The sequence below is a fragment of the Myotis yumanensis genome, unplaced genomic scaffold (genome assembly GCF_028538775.1).
Source record: "Myotis yumanensis isolate MYYU_CA2020_CCGP unplaced genomic scaffold, mMyoYum1.0.hap1 SCAF_2, whole genome shotgun sequence".
NCBI classification, from domain to species: Eukaryota; Metazoa; Chordata; class Mammalia; order Chiroptera; family Vespertilionidae; genus Myotis; species Myotis yumanensis.
Window position 1 is genome coordinate 183,028,758 of NW_027223753.1, and position 20,759 is coordinate 183,049,516.

A 20,759-nucleotide genomic window follows, 5' to 3' on the forward strand; every position below is an offset into this window, starting at 1 on the left:
CCAGTCATTTCTCTAACATCCTTCACATCACTGTCACACACTACATCACCCTCTGTCTTGGTATAAAAATTCTCATTTCTTTTTGAAGTATATGCCACTCTTTATTCATACTCATAACTGTCATTGACCAAACTCCTGGTTATTTCCCCAATATTCACCTAAGCTTTAGATACATAAAACATTTTTTCTTTTTCATTTCAAATTCTTCCATCACTGCAAGTACTTCAATATCTATGTGTATTACCCTTTAACATCAACTATCATAATTTCTAGTTTACTGTATCAACCATCCAGAAATTATTATTTTTTCATTGTTTCACTTACATTTCTTTTTTTTTCCTTTTTTTTTTTTTTTTTGCTAAAAGTATTACAAAGGGTATTACATAAGTACCCTTTTTATCCCCCCCACCCTTGACAAACCCCTGCCCTCCCTTACCCCCCCAGTGTCTTATGTCCATTAGTTATGCTTATATAGATGCATACAAGTCCTTCGGTTGATCTCTTACTCCCCTCCCTCCTGTCCCCCAACCCTACCTGGCCTTCCCACTGCAGTTTGACAATCAGTTTGAGGCAGCTCTGCCTCTGTATCTATTATTGTTCAAAAGTTTGTAATGGTCTTTATTATCCATGAATGAGTGAGATCATGTGGTGTTTTTCCTTCATTGACTGGCTTATTTCACTTAGCATAATGCTCTCCAGTTCCATCCATGCTGTTGCAAATGGTATGAGTTCCTTCTTTTTTACAGCAGCATAGTATTCCATCGTGTAGATGTACCACAGTTTTCTACCATCCAGAAATTATTAATTATCTTTACATTTAAAAATATGAAGTCTAGCCCTGGACAAATGGCTCAGTTGGTTGGAGCATCATCCTGTACACCTAAAATGTTGCGGGTTTGAATCCTGGTCAGAGCACATACCCAGGTTGAGCGTTCAATCCCTGGTCAGAGCAAGTACAGGAGGCAACCCATCGATATTTCTCTCTCACATTGATGTTTCTCTTTCTCTGTCTCTCTGTCTCTCTCTCTCTTTAAAAAAAAAAATCAATAAAAAATATTCTCAGGTGAGTATTTAAAAAAAAAAAAAAAAAGAATGTAGTCTAAGCCTTTGCTGAGGTATCCCTGCACCTTTTAGTTTTCCCAGTGTTTTGTTGTGTTTATTTTTTCTCCTGAAGTTTTCCAGAATGGTGCTAAAATCAGAAAATAACTTTGGTAGCTGTATGAGCTTTCATAATACTTTGGTTCCATGAAACCAAATTGAACCCCCAAAAGACCATGTCTCTACCTCTCTGATGTGGAAGAGAGGGAAAAGAATCAAGCTCATTTTAAATCAAATTACAAATGATTAACTTAATATATTGAGAAGATGATATTCCATAAATGATATTGCCAGACATAGTAGAGACATTCCTTTGTGTTCTTACAAGTAGCTCTCCTGGGAAAAACAAATTATTTTCTGAATTTGAGTTGCCAATCTATTTATCTTAAACTTTAATCAGATTAGCAAGACTATTTTTCATTTTACTCTTAGCATTATACCTGAATATAATATTACTCTAAAACATTATCTCTTAATTGGCTTTATAAATATTTGATCGATGGTGATCCTACTTTATGCTCTAGATCTATGTTCTGAAAAGGATGCATATAAAATCGGAACCATTTTTATCGTCCTGTTTGTTTTTACATCTATTTAATTTCATTCTCATGGAACGGGATTCCTTTGTCATTTAACAAAATATGGTCCTTGAACTCTCTCCCATATTTCAACTATAATTTGCATAAGTTTTTATATTCCACATGTTACAAAAAACTTAAGCATAATTCTCTTTACACATTGAGTTGTTATCACTCATTGTCATTTAATAGTTTAAGGTATCTCCTTGCCATTACCTAGAGCAGTGGTTCTCAACCTTCTGGCCCTTTAAATACAGTTCCTTATGTTGTGACCCAACCATAAAATTATTTTCGTTGCTACTTCATAACTGTAATGTTGCTACTGTTATGAATCGTAATGTAAATATCTGATATGCAGGATGGTCTTAAGCGAACCCTGTGAAAGGGTCGTTCGACCGCCAAAGGGGTCATGGCACACAGGTTGAGAACCGCTGACCTAGAGTCTTTTTCAGAAATATTGGAATGGAAATGTTATTAAGATACTTCTGGTAATTGAGTTCATACAACATTAGCAATATTATCCTAGTTGCAACAGTTTGCATATTTCAACTCAGACTTGATAGGGTAACTAAGGTGAGTAACTTAACAATTCTAGTTCAAAAGAAAGCCAAAAAGATTAAAATTAAGAAAGACAATAAAAAGAATAAAAGTTTAAGTTGGAAAACCTTAATGAAAGGGATTATTTTCTGGGAAAGTATAAGTTCTAAAATTTAAATCAGGAATAATGTTAAAAATAATTAGAACAACATAGACAATGTATACTTGTTTAAAATAATTATTTCTAGCATATCTCTGAAGCAAGATGGCTTATTGGCCAATTACTTAAAACTTCAAAAGACATATAATGCTTACACTACATAATACATTACATAGCATAGTAAAAAGGAGAAAACTATCCAAATTGATTTTTAAAACTAGAAAACCTTGATACCAAAACTTGACAAAAATACAAAATAAACTTTAGGTCAATATAATTTAGTGATATAAATGATAAGTAAATATTAAATTATAAATAAAATATGAGCATGTCAAATTATAAGTAAATATGTAAGCATATCAAATTTAGCTTTACATTAAAAACCATCATCTATCATGACCAAATAGAGTTTATTCCAGGAAAGTACAGATGATTCAAGCTTAGGAAATCTATTAATATAATTCATCACTTCAAACTGTCAAGGGAAAAAAGTCTTATGATCATCCCAGTCAAGTCTAAAAATGTTATTTCCTGAGAATACCTCTAAGAAAACAGGAAAAAAAGCTTACTTAAGATAATAAACAATATCAACTTTGACCAATAGCTCATGTCATAACGGTGAAACATTTAGAAGATTGCCTTTAGAAATCATAAACAAGATAAAGATGGCTCTGGTTGTCATTTCTAGCAGAAATATGGCCAGGATCACTAAGTCTTCTAATCTTTTCCAATCATCAGTTGCTGATATGGTTGTTGCTGCCTACCCTTAGTTTTTGAAAATAAAATATGACACCTTTTCTTGTATGCTGTGGCTTCAACCATGCTATCATGGAGGATGCATGAATCTGAAATATAAAACCTGGCCTGTTGTGTGGCTTACTTACTAGTGAGAAGGGAGTTAGTCAGATAGGAATCCCATCAGTCTCAATATTATTAAACCATCTGCATAACTGTCTAATACAAAGATCAAAACTAATTCTTTGGTGGCTTTCTAACTAATATAGGATGTCCCCAAAAATGTATACACACACTTTGAATAATTATAAAGGCAGTGTTTATCAAAATACATTTAATTTTCAAAATTGAGTTATGAGATGTTAAAGTATGTATACATTTTATTTTTTGGGGACACCCATTCTATAAATAAGATCCACTGGTGAAATAGAGAAAATAAGAAAGATGCAGCTCGGCTGGTGTGGTTCAGTGGTTGAACATCAACCTATGAACCAGGAGGTCACAGTTTGTTTCCCAGTCATGGCACATGACCAGTTTGCAGGCTCGACCCCCAGTAGGGGGGTGCAGGAGGCAGCTGATCAATGATTCTCTCTCATCATTGATGTTTCTATCTTTCTCTACCTCTCTTCCTCTCTGAAATCAATGAAAATACATTTTTAAAAAAAGAAAAGTGGAGTGATTGTTTATTTAATTATTACTTACTCTAAGTAGCTGAGACTTTCCAGGTGTTACCAGTAAATTAATATGAAATGTAAATACCAAATATATTCTATAATTGTTATCTTAACCAGCACTTTCTGCTTGTTAAACAAACTGTATGAGATGCCAACGTGATCAGAAAGTTGAGGTGAGCCTAGACTCAGAAAGAGGAGTATAGTGGCATGATTTTAATTGATAGTGATAGTAACAATATCTGGAGAACAACAGGTACTACTTGTATTAATCTTCTATAGTTGCATAACAAATTCCCACAAACTCAGTGGCTATTATCTTACTATTTCCATAGATCAGAAGTTTAATTATGGCTTACCCAGGACATATGCTCTTGATCTCACCAGGACTGCAGTCTCACCTGAGGTTTGTGATCCTGCTACAATCTCACTCATTATTGGTATGATCTATTTCCATGCAGCTCTGGGACCAACCCGCTGCCCACACCCCTTCTTCTTGCTGATTTTCAGCTGGGGCTTGCCCTCAGCATCTAGAGATCACCCTCACATCTTTGCGCATGACTATCTCCTCTCACAAAATAGCTGTTAGCTTAGTCTTTGAAGCCAGCAGGAGAATCCTTCTAATTTTCAAGGATTTACATGATTAAGCCTGGCCCACTGAGGATAATCTTCCTTTTGATAAACTTATTAGGATTAAACATGGAAGGGATACCCCATCTTATTCACTAGTCCCTGCCACAGTCAAGGGAGGTGATTATGGGGTGTGTACATGAGAGAAGGAAACCTTGGAAGCTATCTCTGAATTCAGCCTACTTCACTCATACATAATATTTATTGAGTGCATACTTTTTGTTAGGCATCATGATAAACAGTTAATATGCTTTCTTTGATTATTTTATTTTATAAAATCTTATGAGGTAGGTATTGTTAGTCTTATTTTAGAGTTGAAAAAAATCGAATATCTCAGAACAACCTTCTCAACTTATCACAAGTAGTAATTGCTGAACCAGAATTTGAACCCAGATTCAAAGGACACAAAATGAGCCTGCCTCCTCTGTGTACTATCTTTTATTGCCATTACTTACTAGAAAAACTCTTGGGTGTGCCCAGTACTGCTGTTCTGGACATTGCTTGCATGGGTGTTGGGTGCTTCGTCTTTTCTCTCTGTACCATTCACGACCACATCCTTTTGTGATGGACATATTCTTTAAGGCAGGGGTCCTCAAACTGCGGCCTGCGGGCCACATGCAAATACAAATATTGTATTTGTTCCTTTTTTTTTACTTCAAAATAAGATATGTGCAGTGTGCATAGGAATTTGTTCATAGTTTTTTTTTTAAACTATAGTCCGGCCCTTCAACGGTCTGAGGGACAGTGAACTGGCCCCCTGTTTAAAAAGTTTGAGAACCCCTGCTTTAAGGCTTTCTTTTTAAACTCAAGTGCTGCTGGCCCTAGAGTCTTGAAAGGGCTTTGTTTATCTCTGATCTGGTCCATCTATTTTTAATGTAACGCCCTGCAGGCAGTTTATTTCATCATGCTCCAGCTATTCCCGATAGAATCGTGCAAGAGAACATCAATGAAGAGCTGAGTACTGGATAGTCCACTTCTAAAAATTTCCAATTTCTCTTACATGAGGGAAATATTATAGGCACTGTTTTCTGAGAGAGAAGGATGTCTTCTTAAGTAGAGTTGTTGTATTTAATCAAAGGTTATGGAAATCTTAGTTATTTATAATTTATCTCCTTTGGGAATGTATCTTCTAAGTGTTATGAAGTTTACTTGTGGTAGTTTCTGAAGAACTGGAACAAAATGCCTGACACCAGGTGAAACTAGGACCTCAAAGTCTTCCTCATTTCTTTCAGTGATCTGTATGATCCCCTGTTCACCTAATCACAAATTCTCTAATTTAGTATTCAGAATGGTGATTCTCAGATTGAAAGAGAGTATAAGTTTCAACTAGGGTACATTTTCTTTTTTCAGTCCTTCTATATAGTTACACATCCTAAAAAGGATTTTTTCTTTTTTTAACCACCCACTCATCTCCATATCCTTAAATCAACTGATGGAAGTAGATACTACCCTTTGGGTGTATTAATGTTGAAGAATTGTTTGGGAATAATGGCCTAAAAATGAAGAAATGTGTTGGAGTCTGGCCGGTGTGGCTCAGTGGTTGAACATTAACCTATGAACCAGGAAGTCATAGGTTCGATTCCCAGGTCAGGGCACATGCCCGGTTTGCGGGCTCGATCCCCAGCGTGGGGGGTGCAGGAGGCAGCCTATCAATGATTCTTTCTCATCATTGATGTTTCTGTATCTCCCTCTCCCTTATTCTCTTAAATCAACAAAAAATATATATTGAAGAAATGTGTTGGAATCTGTTACTCAACTTTTTAAACTGAATTTATTGGGGTGACATTGGTTAATAAAATTATATAGGTTTTAGGTACACAATTCTACATCACATCATCTGTATATTGTTTACCACCCCAAGTGACATTTCCTTCCGTCACAATTTATCCCCCCTTTACCTTCTTCTACCTTTTCCAACTCCCCTTCTCTCTGGAAATCACCATACTGTTGTCCGTGTCTAGTTATTTAGTTTTATGAAAAACTAGAGGCCCAGTGCACAAAATTTGTGCATAGGAGGGGGATCCCTCAGCCTGGCCTGCACCCTTTTGAAATCCAGGAACCCTTAGGGGATGTCTGACTGCAGGGATTTGGCCTAAACCAGCAGTCAGACATCCCTCTTGCAATCCAGGACCACTGGCCCCTAACTGCTCACATGCCTGCCTGATCACTCCTAACCACTCTGCCTGCCTGCCCGATCACCCCTAACCACTCACTTGCCTGCCTGATCGCTCCTAACCACCTCTGCCTGGTTGCCTGATCACCTCCAACTACTTGCCTGCCTGCCTGGTCGCCTCTACCTGCCTCTGCCTGCCTGCCTGATCGCCCCTAACCCTTCTGATTGCCCCTAACCCCTCTGCCTGCCTGCCTGATTGTCCCTAACCCCTTTGATTGCCCCTAACTCCTCTGCCTGCCTGATCACCCCTAAGCACTCTTCCTGCCTGATCACCCCTAACTGCCTCTGTCTGCCTGATTGCCCCAACTTCCTCTGCCTTCCTGTGATTGCCCCTAACCACTCTGTCTGCTTCCATGATTGCCCCTAACTGCTCGCCTGCCTGCCTGATCACCCCTAACCGCTCATTGGGGGGCAACTGGCCGGGGTGAAGGGTGTGGTTGTTCTGGTCGTTCCACCGTTTAGGTCACTGGGTTTTTATTATATAGGATAATTTTAAAGAAAAACATTGCATAGAGTAATAGTTGTTACTTTTGAAAGTCTGTGGGTGTGGTGATAACATATTCTTAGAAGACTGACTTTGGTAAACAGAAGGTTGGTAAGAAAGTTATAGAACTGAAGTTATGCAATTTGGGAGATTGTAGAGGAATATTCCAGCTGTAGCTACGGAATGACAAATTGAGATCCCAACTAGTGACCCCAGTAGGAATCAAGGAAATCTGAAGAAAATTGGGGACAGGGTAACTTATGTGTTTTGGTTGGCTAATTTAAAAATACATATTAGGTGGTTTAGGTGGCTTGAACATTAGACAGGGCTTGATGTTTTAAGTTTTATGGGATGGAGTAAATGTTGGACAATTGTATACAGTGTTGTGTTATTTGGAATGAGATTATATAACTTTTGAGGCAGAGATAGTGTAGAGCAGGGGTCCTCAAACTATGGCCCGCGGGCCACATGCGGCCCGCCGAAAACATTTATCCGGCCCACCGGGTGTTTTTGCTGCCGGCTGCCTGTTGCTTAGCAGCTGACTCGTCCTGGGCCCGCAGTGCACATGTGTGGAATGTGCTCCGAACTCTCCGACTCCCCTCCTTCTCTCTGTCTCTCGACTCCTCCTCTCAGTCTCAGAATGAAACATCTGAAATCTCCAACCAGATCTAGACTAACTGATGCACAGTTGCATTACTTGTTACGACTAGGAGTGACAAATATGGAACCAGACATTGACCATCTCATTAGCCAAAAGCAGGCCCATAGTTCCCATTGAAATACTGGTAAGTTTGTTGATTTAACTTTACTTGTTCTTCATTTTAAATATTGTATTTGTTCCCATTTTGTTTTTTTACTTCAAAATAAGATATGTGCAGTGTGCATAGGAATTTGTTCATAGTTTTTTTTTTAAAACTATAGTCTGGCCCTCCAACGGTCTGAGGGACAATGAACTGGCCCCCTGTTTAGAAAGGTTGAGGACCCCTGGTGTAGAGGGAAAGCACTCTTTCTTTGTAGCCAGGCTGTGTGGATTGTAACCCCCTCACTTACTGGACGAATTAACTGGAGTTACTTGGCCTATGTGTTTTCTAATCTATAAAAAGAGAATAAGAGCAGCATCTACTAAATAGGGTTTCATAGGATCAAATGGATTAATGTCTGTCAAAGAACTCAGCATAGTGCCTGACACATTGTAATTAATCAACATTAGCTACAAACACTTTGCCATTAGAGTGGTAGGACAGCAGAGCCAGTGATATTTTGAGAATTGGGAATAGTCTCGATGTGGACTGCTAGTCTTAGTGTACGAGGTGGGAGAAGTTCCCCTGAACTATTACACTGCCCTTGGAAAACATCAAACAGCATTTATAAGTAACTTCGGGGCTAGAAGAAAAAACTGGAAAGAATTCTCATGAATGTGCAGGCAGGTTTCAGGAATAATCTTTAAAAGGGAAAAACATCAGCCAGAGAAGTCTATAAACTTGCAAATACACTGGGTTAACTCGAGGAAGAAAACATGATGGGAATGTGAGTCCACAAGATTTAATCTCTTAAAGGGCGTTGACATGATCTCACTCTGCCATTATAGTCCTCATAGCAAGGAGCTTAGATATGAGACAAATGCAAAATGGAACCCTCAGTCACATGAAATTAGTCCAGTGGCTCGGGGCTTAATTTTCTGTGGGAAAGGTGCACATAATATAAGTAAAACTGAATCTATCTTGAGTTCCTTCTGAAACAAACTGAATAAGAAACAAACAGATAAGTGTATCAAATCTAGAAACAAATTAAATGGATTTATCTGATTATTTTTCCAAGTTCTAAGGTGATATGAGGCTTTCTGTCCTGTCTTCTCCAGAGTGTAGCTGCACACCATAACACCACTTAGCCGCAGTCTGGAAATGACTCCTCAGCAATGAGGCATCCTACATCTCATAGTGCAGTCAACCCACACCCTTTTGTTTTGTGTCACCCTTTTTGGTGTGCAGGGCAAAGATGCAGGGAGTTGGTACCTTTAGCTATTCTTCCTTTTTCTCTCAATGCAAGTAATAAACTCCCTGGATCTAATGGTGGTTCATGATAGTTTTATTGACTGAATCCATCAGGCCTGGCGCTGACCCTTGCCTTGGCTTTGCCCGGCGTTTTGTGCTTACTAGGTAATTCCCATAATTCCTTCAAGTATTAGCTCAGCCCTTTCCTCTCTCTGAGGCTTTTTCTGTCCCACAGACTGCCTTAAGTACCCCACACCCCATATTTTTATTATATCCTGTATACACCTTTATTCTAATAATTAAGACATTATCTATGTACTAGAGGCCCAATGCATGACATTCATGCAAGAAGTAGGCTTTCCTTCCCTTGGCTGCCAGCACCATCTTCCCTCTGGCACCTGGGACCTGGGCTTCACTCTGGAATCCGGGGACCCAGGCTTCCCTCGCAGTCCTGGCTTCGTCTGGTCTAATTAGCATATTATGCTTTTATTATTATAGACACCTACACTATTTAATATGGAAGCCACTAGCCAGATGTGGCTATTGAGCACTTGAATTATGGCTAATGTGAATTTAAAAGTAAGTGTAAAATTACACACTACATTGCAACCATTTTATATGACAAAAGTAGAGAATTTTTATTGATAAAATAATAGTCTGGATTTCATAATTTGAATATATTATTGCAATTAATTTCACCCATTTTCTCTCACTCTTTTTCATAGAGTTTATATTTTAGAAAAGTTTTAGTTTTACAGAAAATTCCCCGAAAGTACAGATAGTTTTTCATAACTCATCTCCTTCCAGTTTCATCTCTTATGAATATCTTGATTTCTGTTGCATCAGTTGTAATGTCTCTTCTTTCTTTTCTAATTTTAATTGCTTGAGATATTTTTTCTTAGTAAGTCTAGTTAAATATTTGTCAATTCTGTATATGTTTCAAAAAGTCAACTCTTAGTTTCATTGAGTTTTTCTACTCCTTATTTTATTTATTTCTGCTTTGATCTTTAATTTTTTCTTTCTTCTGCTAATGTGGAGCTACGATGCTTTTTTTTTTCTTCTAGTTCCCAGGAGTATAAAGTTAGACTATTTCAGATCTTTAATCTTTTAAAAAATATGTTTAAAAATATTTTTTTTATTGACTTCAGAAGGAAGAAGTGAGAGGGAGAGATAGAAACATCAGTGATGAGAATCACTGGTCAGCAGACTCATGCATGCCCCCCACTGGGGATCAAGCCCACAATCTAGGCATGTGCCCTGACCAGGAATTGAATTATGACCTGGTTCATGGGTCAAATTTCAACCACTAAGCCATACTGACCAGGCTCTTTCTTCTTTTTTAATTTAGGTGTATACTGCTATAAACTTCACTGTTTTTATATTTATTTACCACAGTTTCTTTATTCATCTGTCAATGAACACTGAGGTTGTTTGCATATCTTTTTTTCACTTTTAATTTAATTTAAATTCTTTATTGTTTAAAATATTACATAAGTCTCCTTTTTCCCCATTGACCTCTTCCCGGCCATCCCAACCCACAGAAGGTGCCCTCCCCACTTTCGTGCCCCCCTTCCCCCGATCTGTGTCCATTGGTTTAGCTCATATGCATGCATACAAGTCCTTTGGTTGATCTCTTGCCGTCTCACCCCCCCACCTTCCCTCATAGGTTTGATGGTCTGTTCAATGCTTCTATGTCTCTGGATCTAATTTTGTTCATCATTTTATGTTGTTCATTATATTCCACAAATGAGTGAGATCATGTGATATTTATCTTTCTCTGACTGGCTTATTTCACTTAGCTAATGCTCTCCAGTCCCATCCATGCTGTTGCAAATGGTAAGAATTCATTCTTTTTTTACAGCAGCATAGTATTCCATTGTGTAGATGTACCACAGTTTTCTAATCCACTCATCTGCTGATGGGCACTTAGGCTGTTTCCAAATCTTTGCTATTGTAAATTGTGCTGCTATGAACATGGGGGTGCATAGATCCTTTCGATTGGTGTTTCTGGTTTCTTGAGATATATTCCTAGAAGTGGGATCACTGGGTCAAATGGGAGTTCCATAGGGAGCAGGCCTAAGCTGTCAGTTAGACATCCTTAGTGCTCCTGTGAAGGTGGGAGAGGCTCCTGCCACTGACACTGTGCTTGCTGACTGTGAGCCCGGCTTCTAGGGAAGGATGCGGGAGGTTGGCCAGCTGGGGAAGAACCACGGGAGGGCTCCAGGGCAGGTCCAGCCCGTCTCGCTCAGTTGATTCTGTCGGACCCCAGAAGCAAGCTCACCTACCTAGTGGTCAGTTCTGATCATAGCGACTGGTTGACTGGTCAACTATCTGCCCCCTGGTGGTCAGTGCCCAGCATAGTGAGCAGTTGAGCTGTCTTAGCATATCATTAGCATATTATTCTTTGATTGTTTGAATGGCCAACTGGACAACCAGACACTTAGCATATTAGGCTTTTATTATATATGGCTAGAGGCACGGTGCATGAAATTCATGCACAGGGGTTGGGGGGTACCTCAGCTGGGCCTGCACCCTCTCGCAATCCGGGACCCCTCAGGGGATGTCTGACTGCTGGTTTAGGCCTAATTCTTGCGGGCCTAAACTGCCAATCTGACATCCCTCTCGCAATCCGGGACCTCTGGCTCCTAACTGCTCACCTGCCTACCTGCCTGATCAACCCTAACCACTCTGCCTGCCTGCCTGACTGCCCCTAACCACTCTGGATGCTTGCCTGATCACCCCTAACAACTCTGCCTGACTGTCTGATTGTCTCTAAGCACTCTGCCTGCTTGATCGTCCCTAAGCACTCTGCCTGATTGCTCCTAACCACTCTGCCTGCTGGCATGATCACCCCTAACCACTCACCTGCCTGCCTCATCACCCCAAACCAATCTGCCTCCCTAATCGCCCCTAAATACTTGCCTGCCTGCCTTATCACTGCTAACTACTCTGCCTGCCTACCTGATTTCTCCTAACTGCTCACTTGCCTGCCTCAGGTTTTAGTTCTTCGAATGTTTGATAAAACTCTCCTGTGAAGCTGTCTGGCCCTGGGTTTTTGTTTGCTGGAAGCTTTTTGATGACTGCTTCAATTTCCTCCTTAGTATCAACCTGTTGAGATTTTTTGATTCTTCTTGATTGAGTTTTGGAAGATCGTATATTTCTAGGAATATGTCTATTTTCTCTAGGTTGTTTAGTTTGTTGGAGTAGAGGTTTTCATAGAATTTATTTTTACAATATTTTGTATTTCTGTGGGTAGATTGTTATTTTGCCTCTTTCATTTATGATTTTGTTTATTTGGGTCCTCTCTCTTTGCTTCTTTGTGAGCCTGGCTAGAGGTTCATCAATCTTTTTTATCCTTTCCAAGAACCAGCTTTTGGTTTCATTGATCTTTTGTATTGTTTTTTTTGGTCTCTATTTCATTTATTCTGCTCTGATCTTTATTATTTCCTTCCTTCTGCTCACTCCGGGCTTTTCTTGTGGCTCTCTTTCTAATTCTTTAAGTTGTAGAGTTAGATAATTTATTACCATTGTTTCTTGTTTTTTGAGGTAGGCCTGTAAGGCTATGAACTTCCCTCTCAGGACTGCTTTCACTGTGTCCCATAGGTTTTGGGTTGTTTTGTTTTCATTGTCATTCATTTCCAGGATGTTTTTAATTTCTTCTTTGATCTCTTTGGTAACCCAATCATTGTTTAATAGCATGCTATTTATCCTCCAAGTGTCTGGATTTTTTTATTGTTTTTATTGTAGTTAATTTCTAATATTATGCCATTGTGATCTGAGAAGATTCTTGATATAATTTGAATCTTCTTGAATTTGGAGAGACTTTGCCTGTGAATCAATAATGGTCTATCTTTGAAAAGTCCCATGCGCACTTGAGAAGAATGTATATTCCATGGCTCTGGGGTTAAATGTTTTGAAGATGTCAATTAATTCCATCTGATCTAGTGAGTCATTTAGGATTGATGTTTCTTTGCTGATTTTTTGTCTAGAGGATTTATCCAGTGATGTCAGTGGGGTGTTATAGTCTTCTACTATGATTATATTGCTGTCGATCTCTCCCTTGATATCTTCCAGCCGTATTTTTATGTATTTGGGTGCTCCTGCATTGGGTGCATATATGTTTACCAGAGTTACATCCTCTTGTTGTATCGATCCTTTTTGTATTATGAAGTGACCTTCCTTATCTCTGGTATGGCCTGTACTCTGAGGTCTATTTTGTCAGATAAAGTATTGCTGCTCCAGCTTTTTTTCATTTGCATTTGCCTGAAAGATATTTTTCTATCCCTTCACTTTCAGTCTATGTGAGTTTCTTATTCAGATGTGGGTTCTCTTGTAGACAGCATATATATGGGTCATGTTTTCTTATCCATTCAGCCACTCCATGTCTTTTGATTGGAGCATTTAGGCCATTGATGTTTAAAGTTATTATTGATAGGTACTTGTTTGTAGCCATTTTTATTTTTTGTGCTTTTGTTCCTTCTTCCCTTTCTATTTCTTCTTTTTACAACAGTCTCTTTAGCATTTCTTGCATTGCTCATTTTGTAGTGATAAATTCCCTTAGCCTTTTTTTTTAATCTGTGAAACTCCTGATTTCCCCTTAAATTTTGAATGATAGCCTTTCTAGATAGAGTATTCTTGGATTCAGAACCTTGCTTTGCATCACTTTGTATACTTTCTTCCATTCTTTCTGTCCTGATATGTTTCTGTTGAGAAATTATTTGATAATCTAATGGGAGATCACTGGTAGGCAACTTTCTGTCTCTCTCTTGAAGTCTTTAATATTCTACCTTTGTCATTAACATTTGCTATTGTAATTATGAATTTCTTAGTGTGGGTCTTTTGGAGTTCTTCTTGTTTGAGACTCTTTGTGCTTGTGTGACTTTTTTTCTTTCCCAAATCAGGGAACTTTTCTGACATTATTTCTTCAAATAGGTTTTCTAACCCTTGTTCCTCTTCTTGTCATTCTGGCACCCCTATTATACGTATGTTGCTTTGTTTCATGTTGTGCCAAAGCTCCCTCAGGCTCTCCTCCTTCCTGTCTTTTAATTTTTTCCTCCAATTGCAGTTCAGATTGAGTATGTTTTGCTTCCCTCTCTTCTAATTCACTAATTTGGTCCTCTGCTTCTCCTAGTCTACTGTTGAAAGCTTCCATATTGTTTTTTATTGCAGCTATATCACTCTTTATTTCCTCCTAATTCTTACATAGGTTGTTGATTTTCTCATTCATTCAGTTTATTAACTGTATGACCCTTATTCTCAATTCTTTTTCTGACACATTGCATTTCTCTATTTCATTTAGTTCCCTTTCTGGTGCTTTCTTCTTTTCTTTCCTTTGGGGGTTGTTCTTCTGTCTCCCCAATTTTTCTCTCACCAAAGGATCTAAGTGTCAAGTCGTGTGGGGCCTGTGGCTGCTGCAGTGAGCTTGGTGGCGGGTCGTGCTGTTGCAGGTGGCAGCTGCTTCCTGGGTGGCTGCTCCTGGGGGGTGGTTGCTGGGTGGCTGCTCTTCAAGCAGTCATGGGGCTGCTGCTCCTCAGCAGTCCTGGGGTGGCTGCTCCTTGTGTGGTCGCAGGTGGTGGCTGCTCCTGGCGGGGTGTCTTCTCTTTACGTGGTTGCAGGCAGTGGCTGCTCCTCCAGCAGTCGCTGGTGGTGGATGCTCATGCAGCTGCTGAAGCGGTTTCAGTGTCTGGAACTGCTGCAAAGGGCTCAACTGTTCGTGTGTGTGGACATGGAGCTCAGGACTGCTGGGTAAGGCTTGGCTGTTACCACGTGCGCATGGTCATGGTGCTGGGGATAAAGCCTCTGGCTAGGGGGAGGGGAGCAACCTCTGGAGCTAACAGGAGCCCTAAGCTTGGGGAGCTGAAGTCCCAGTGTCCGTGGGTCAGCATCTGAGGCAGCAGGTCTTTGGCTGAGTGGTTGTAGGTTACCAGGTGGTGTCTGAAAGCACCCTGGGTGGAGATGAGGTTGGGATCCCAGTCACAGCAGCTCTCCCTTTCAAGATGGTGCAGCCTCTCTAAACTTCACTCTTTTTTTAAAAAATATATTTTATTGATTTTTTACAGAGAGGAAGGGAGAGAGATAGAGAGTTAGAAACATCGATGAGAGAGAAACATCGATCAGCTGCCTCCTGCACATCTCCCACTGGGGATGTGCCCACAACCCAGGTACATGCCCTTGACCGGAATCGAACCTGGGACCTTTCAGTCTGCAGGCCGACGCTCTATCCACTGAGCCAAACCGGTTTTGGCTAAACTTCACTCTTAATACCACTTTTGCATCACCCAATAAGTTTTGGTATGTTGTATTTTCATTTTTATTTGCCTCGAAATATTTTCTAATTTCTCTTTCAATTTTTTTCCATTGGTTGTTTCAGTGTATGTTGTTTAATTTTTACATATTGTTATAGACATCTAAATGAGTGTTTTGATATGTATATAGATTTTATGATAATTTTTTAATTATGCCTGGGGGATGGTTAGCAAGTTCTCTCTTTTATGCAGTATCCTGTGTCCATCTCTATCATTATACATATTACATTCTACTTTAGTAGTTGGTTGCACAAGTGCACATAGAACCCTGGATTATAAATACTTTGAAGGTACATTCTAATCTAGTTTTTATTACACCTTACTCAATGTCTGGTGGTTTATGGATGCAAATAAATTAATGCTGAATAAGTGAATAAATTAATGATTAAATATTTGTGGTGTCAGATGTGTTCTAACATTCCCTGGCCAATCAGCATAGGCACCAGGAATAATTGTGTGCTATCAATGTTGAATTCAGAAAGCCAGCACAGTTTTACTAAGCATGAGATTTTGAAGGAGAGAGTGACATCTGCGTCTTAACCCCAGGAGGCACAACAAGTAATCCCATGTTTGAAGGCATGAGTAACACTTCATTACAAAAGTCAATTTCCTACCATATCCCTAGAGCGGCTGACATAGGGATTGTCAGGTTCCAACCTATTTGCAACTGTTGTATTTTATTTTCTCTTCAAGGGCAATGTGGATTTTAGCAATTTCAGTGTTTCAGAGAAGCAATACCTTTGAGCTCAAGACTCAGTTCTAATAAAGCAGGTAGCTGACCCTTTAATTCTCAAAATGTTATATTATTGTTGTTGTTTCCCTCAGTGAAATAAGACTAGAACACTTTTAGAAAAAATGTTTAGGAGCAGACAATGAACCAGAATAAAACAATAAAAGGAAGAAGTTTAAAAAATTCATATATATCAATCTCTCACTGCATATCACTCAGCTCAGAGTAATCAAAGCAGTTTTAAACTTGTAAAACAAATATTTAATATTGTTTTGATTTTATTCAAACAGATTTCAAAAATCATTTACTTAATGTTAATTTTTAAGTTTTTTGCACATTTCATCTATTATTTACATAGTAAAACCATCATGAATGTATTTGTACGAAACAGTTTATTTGTTACTTAAATGAGTTTTTTTTCTATATCTGTATATCCTTTGCCTTATATTTAAGTTTCGCATGTCTTCTTTAACAAGCCTTTATTCCTTTTTAAAAATACATTTTTATTGATTTTAAAGAGGAATGGAGAGTGAGAGAGAGATAGAAACATCAATAATGAGAGAAAATCATTGATCAGCTGCCTCCTGCATGCCCCACACTGGGGATCGGGCCTGAAACCTGGGCATGTACCCTGACTGGGAATTGAACTGTGACCTTCTGCTTCATAAGTCAACACTCAACCACTGAGCCACAGCAGCCAGACAAGCATTTATTCTTACTGATTACAACTAGAGATTCCAAGGTATAACTGAGGATTTTAAATTTGTTCGACTCTGATGTAATTGACACATGCTGTTTTGATGACAAATCATATAAATAATTATCTCTTGAACTCTACAAGAATAATAGCATATCTAATAATATAATACAAGTTCATGGAGGAAAAATGGTTCAATATAGTACCAAAAATGGCAATACAGGGGGTGGGGGGGGTGAGGGGGGGGCTTTTACAAAAAATGTGTCCTTACAATTTGAAAAATGTTTTCAGATGTATTCTTTGATCTTCAACTCTATACAATTATTCTCATCAGCCAGAAGTTCAGAGAAGTTAAGCAACTTTTACACATTATTCAGCTCAAGGATGTGGCAGAGGTGCCAGGTCACCGAAGGGCACATTTTAGAGAAAACCTACTAGGAATACATGTGTGTGTTTTATGAAACATCTCCTTCAGCCTTGAGAACAAAAGGAAAAGTACCTTACTTCCTAGAATAAACCAACCAATCCCTAAATAAATGAATACATCCATGCATAAACAAACTTTATTGCCACCACTAAAATAATTGGTATTTTAGTTTCCTCCAAATATTGTAAGACTTGTAACAGTAGGATGATAACGTTTCAATTAACATTATATGGAGTCTCCTTGCAGTAGCATTCTGTAACGGCATACAATCAAGGATTTCTTTTAGGACTCCTTGTTAACAGCTTTCAAAGTACTAGTATCAGCTGCTCACCACAAGGTAACTTCTGAAAGGTAGTCGTTTAATATTTATAGAGTTCTTGTATATGTAAGATTCTGTTCAGGATATAAATAGCCTAAATCCTTATTCCCTGGAGCAGTAGATCCCAACCTCATACCAACTAAGGCACTTTTTATAATTTATCTCTGCACTCTCAGTTCAGACAAATATTTTGTCTTCTTAGAAAACTGTTTACATTAGTCTACAGTGGGCATATCTTGGGAAAATAGAATTTTTCTCCAAGATTTTAAAAATATTTAAATTAAATTAGTTTGAAACTCCTGTGGCTACTTCTTGGGTGTCTGGGTTCCAAGAATTCTAGGATCGCTATGTCAACCTACACATCCACATGCACAGAGCAGTCAGCATCTTCATAATGGGACTGGGGCAATGATCATCTATTCCTCGCCCTGGGCACATGCCCCTCCCTAAAATCCCCAATTTTCCCTATTTCCTTGGGTAAATTGAATCTATGCTCCAGAGTATCTTTTTTTTTTTTTTAGTTCAGAAGTAGTTCTGAATGAAAGAACACTAAACACTAAATGTTGGGAGTTGGGGGATTAAAAAAAGTCCTGGGCATAGAAATAGAATAAATTGAGAGAAGTTGACTAAATAAGAGGGAGCAGGGTGTGGGAAGATTAGCCTGAAGAGCTGTGGGAAGCTTGGAAATGACTTGGGAACAGTGACAGAATTTGATGTTTTGTAGATATTGTTAGGATGGTGAGTAGTAACTAAGCAGCAACTTGTCACTGAGTTTAGTCCAGCTAACAAGACATATCTTCTTCTGTTTCATTTTCGTAATCTCCCACTGCACTTACAAATGTAGCATTCTTTAGAACACACACATATACATATATATATATATTATATATATATATATTTTTTCTCTTCTGCTTTTATCTCTTTCTATTTCTCATTTGGTGTGATGCATTGGGCTAGGATGTCCCTGGTAGTGTCTGGGCTCAGGTTTAAGAGTGTTAAGAGCTCTTATAATTCTATTGAATTAAGTGAGCTACGGTTATTGATTACTATATCAATATAGCAAAGATGAAAGCCTAGAATTAATTAGATAAATACTCAAATAGGATTTATTTTAGGTTAGAATAGGATATGAGTACTACTTTTGGCCTCAAAAAAGAAAAAAAAAAAAAACTAGTCCTGCCAGTGTTGTGCCGTGGTTGAGCATCAGCCTATGAGCCAGGAGGTCAGAGCTCAATTCCTGGGCAGGGCACATGCCTGGGTTGTGGGTTTGAGTCCCCAGTGCGGGGCATGCAGGAGACAGGCAATCAATTACTGTCTCTCATCATCGATGCTTCTCTCTCTCTCTGAAATCAAGAAAAATATATTTACAAAAAACATGAAGCTATCTCCAGCTTGGCGGTTAGGTTTAAGTCACTTAAGCTATCAGAGCCTTAGTTTGGGCTCTATTTTAGCTTGGACTGGAGAGCACCTGGGGAGTCTGCTAGAAGTAGTATTGCCTCTTGTTTAGTGAGAGAAGATCAAATGTCCTTGCTAATTTGACGGGAGGACCTTATAGAAGATAGGCTAAAGGGGCTAATTAGGAAATGTGAAGTCCTATTATGAAGGAATACAAAGCTAAGCAATGATTTAGAGTATAATGGTATGCAAAAAAAAAAAGTTCAATATGAACTAGTAACTGAACGTGGGCTCCTCTAGGTTTAGCTAGATGCCATAAATATTGCTTCAGGTGCATCTTTACTGAAGAAATAAAATATTGTGTGAAAGTGTGTAAACATATATACATGGATATTATATATATACTAGTGGCCTGATGCATGAAATTTGTGCAAGAGTAGGCCTTCCTTCCCTCGGCACCCTGGACCCACGCTTCCCTCATAGCTCCGACTTAGTCCAGGAGGTCGTCCGGAAGGACATCTGTTCTAATTAGCATATTATACTTTATTATTATAGATGTGTATATATGTGTTTTTGTGTGTTGGGGGTGTGTATTTTTTTAAATTCTTTATTAGTTAAGGTATTACAAATGTGTCCTCATCCTCCGCCCCCATTAAATCCCCATCCGCGCCACCCCCCCCACTCATGCTCTCATCCCCCTGTTGTCCATGTCCATTGGTTTGGCTTATATGCATGTATACAAGTCCTTTGGTTGATCTCTTCCCCTTGCCCCCTCCCTCCCCTACTTTCCCTCTGGGGATTAATAGTCTGATCACTGTTTCTCTGTCTTTGGATCTGTCCCTGTTCATCAGTCTATGTTGTTCTCTATATTCCACAAATGAGTGAGATCAGGTGGTATTTATCTTTCTCTGACTGGCTAATTTCACTTAGCATAATGCTCTCCAGTTCCATCCATGCTGTTGCAAATGGCAAGAGTTCCTTCTTTTTTACCGCAGTGTAGTATTCCATTGTGTAGATGTACCCCAGTTTTTTAATCCACTCATCTGCTGGTGGGCACTTAGGCTGTTTCCAAATCTTAGCTATGGTAAATTGTGCCACTGTGAACATAGGGGTGCATATATCCTTTCTGATTGGTGTTTCTGTTTTCTTGGTATATATTTCTAGAAGTGGGAATCACTGGATCTAATGGAAGTTCCATTTTTAATTTTTTGAGGAATCTCCATACTGTTCTCCACAGTGGCTGCACCAGTCTGCATTCCCACCAGCAGTGCACAAGGGTTCCTTTTTCTCCACATCCTCTCCAACACTTGTCATTTGTTGATTTGCTGATGATAGCCATTCTGACAGGTGTGAGATGGCATCTCATTGTTGTTTTGATTTGCATCTCTCAGATGATTAGTGACTTTGAGCATGTTTTCATATGCCTCTTGGCCTTCTGTATGCCCTCTTTTGAAAAGTGTCTATCTAGGACCATTTCCCATTTTTTGATTGGATTGTTTATCTTTCTATTGTTAAGTTTCATGAGCTCCCTGTAAATGTTGGAGATTAAACCCTTATCGGTGATATCATTGGCAAATATGTTCTCCCATGCAGTGGGTCTTCTTGTTGTTTTGTTGATGGTTTCCTTTGCTGTGAAAAAGCTTTTTATTTTGATATAGTCCCATTTGCTTATTTTCTCTTTAGTTTCCATTGCCCTAGGAGCATTATCAGAGAAGAAATTCCTTTGGCATATGTTTGCGATTTCGCTGCCTATGGATTCCTCTAGTATTTTTATGGTTTCCCGTCTTACGTTTAAGTCTTTTATCCATTTTGAATTTATTTTTGTGTAT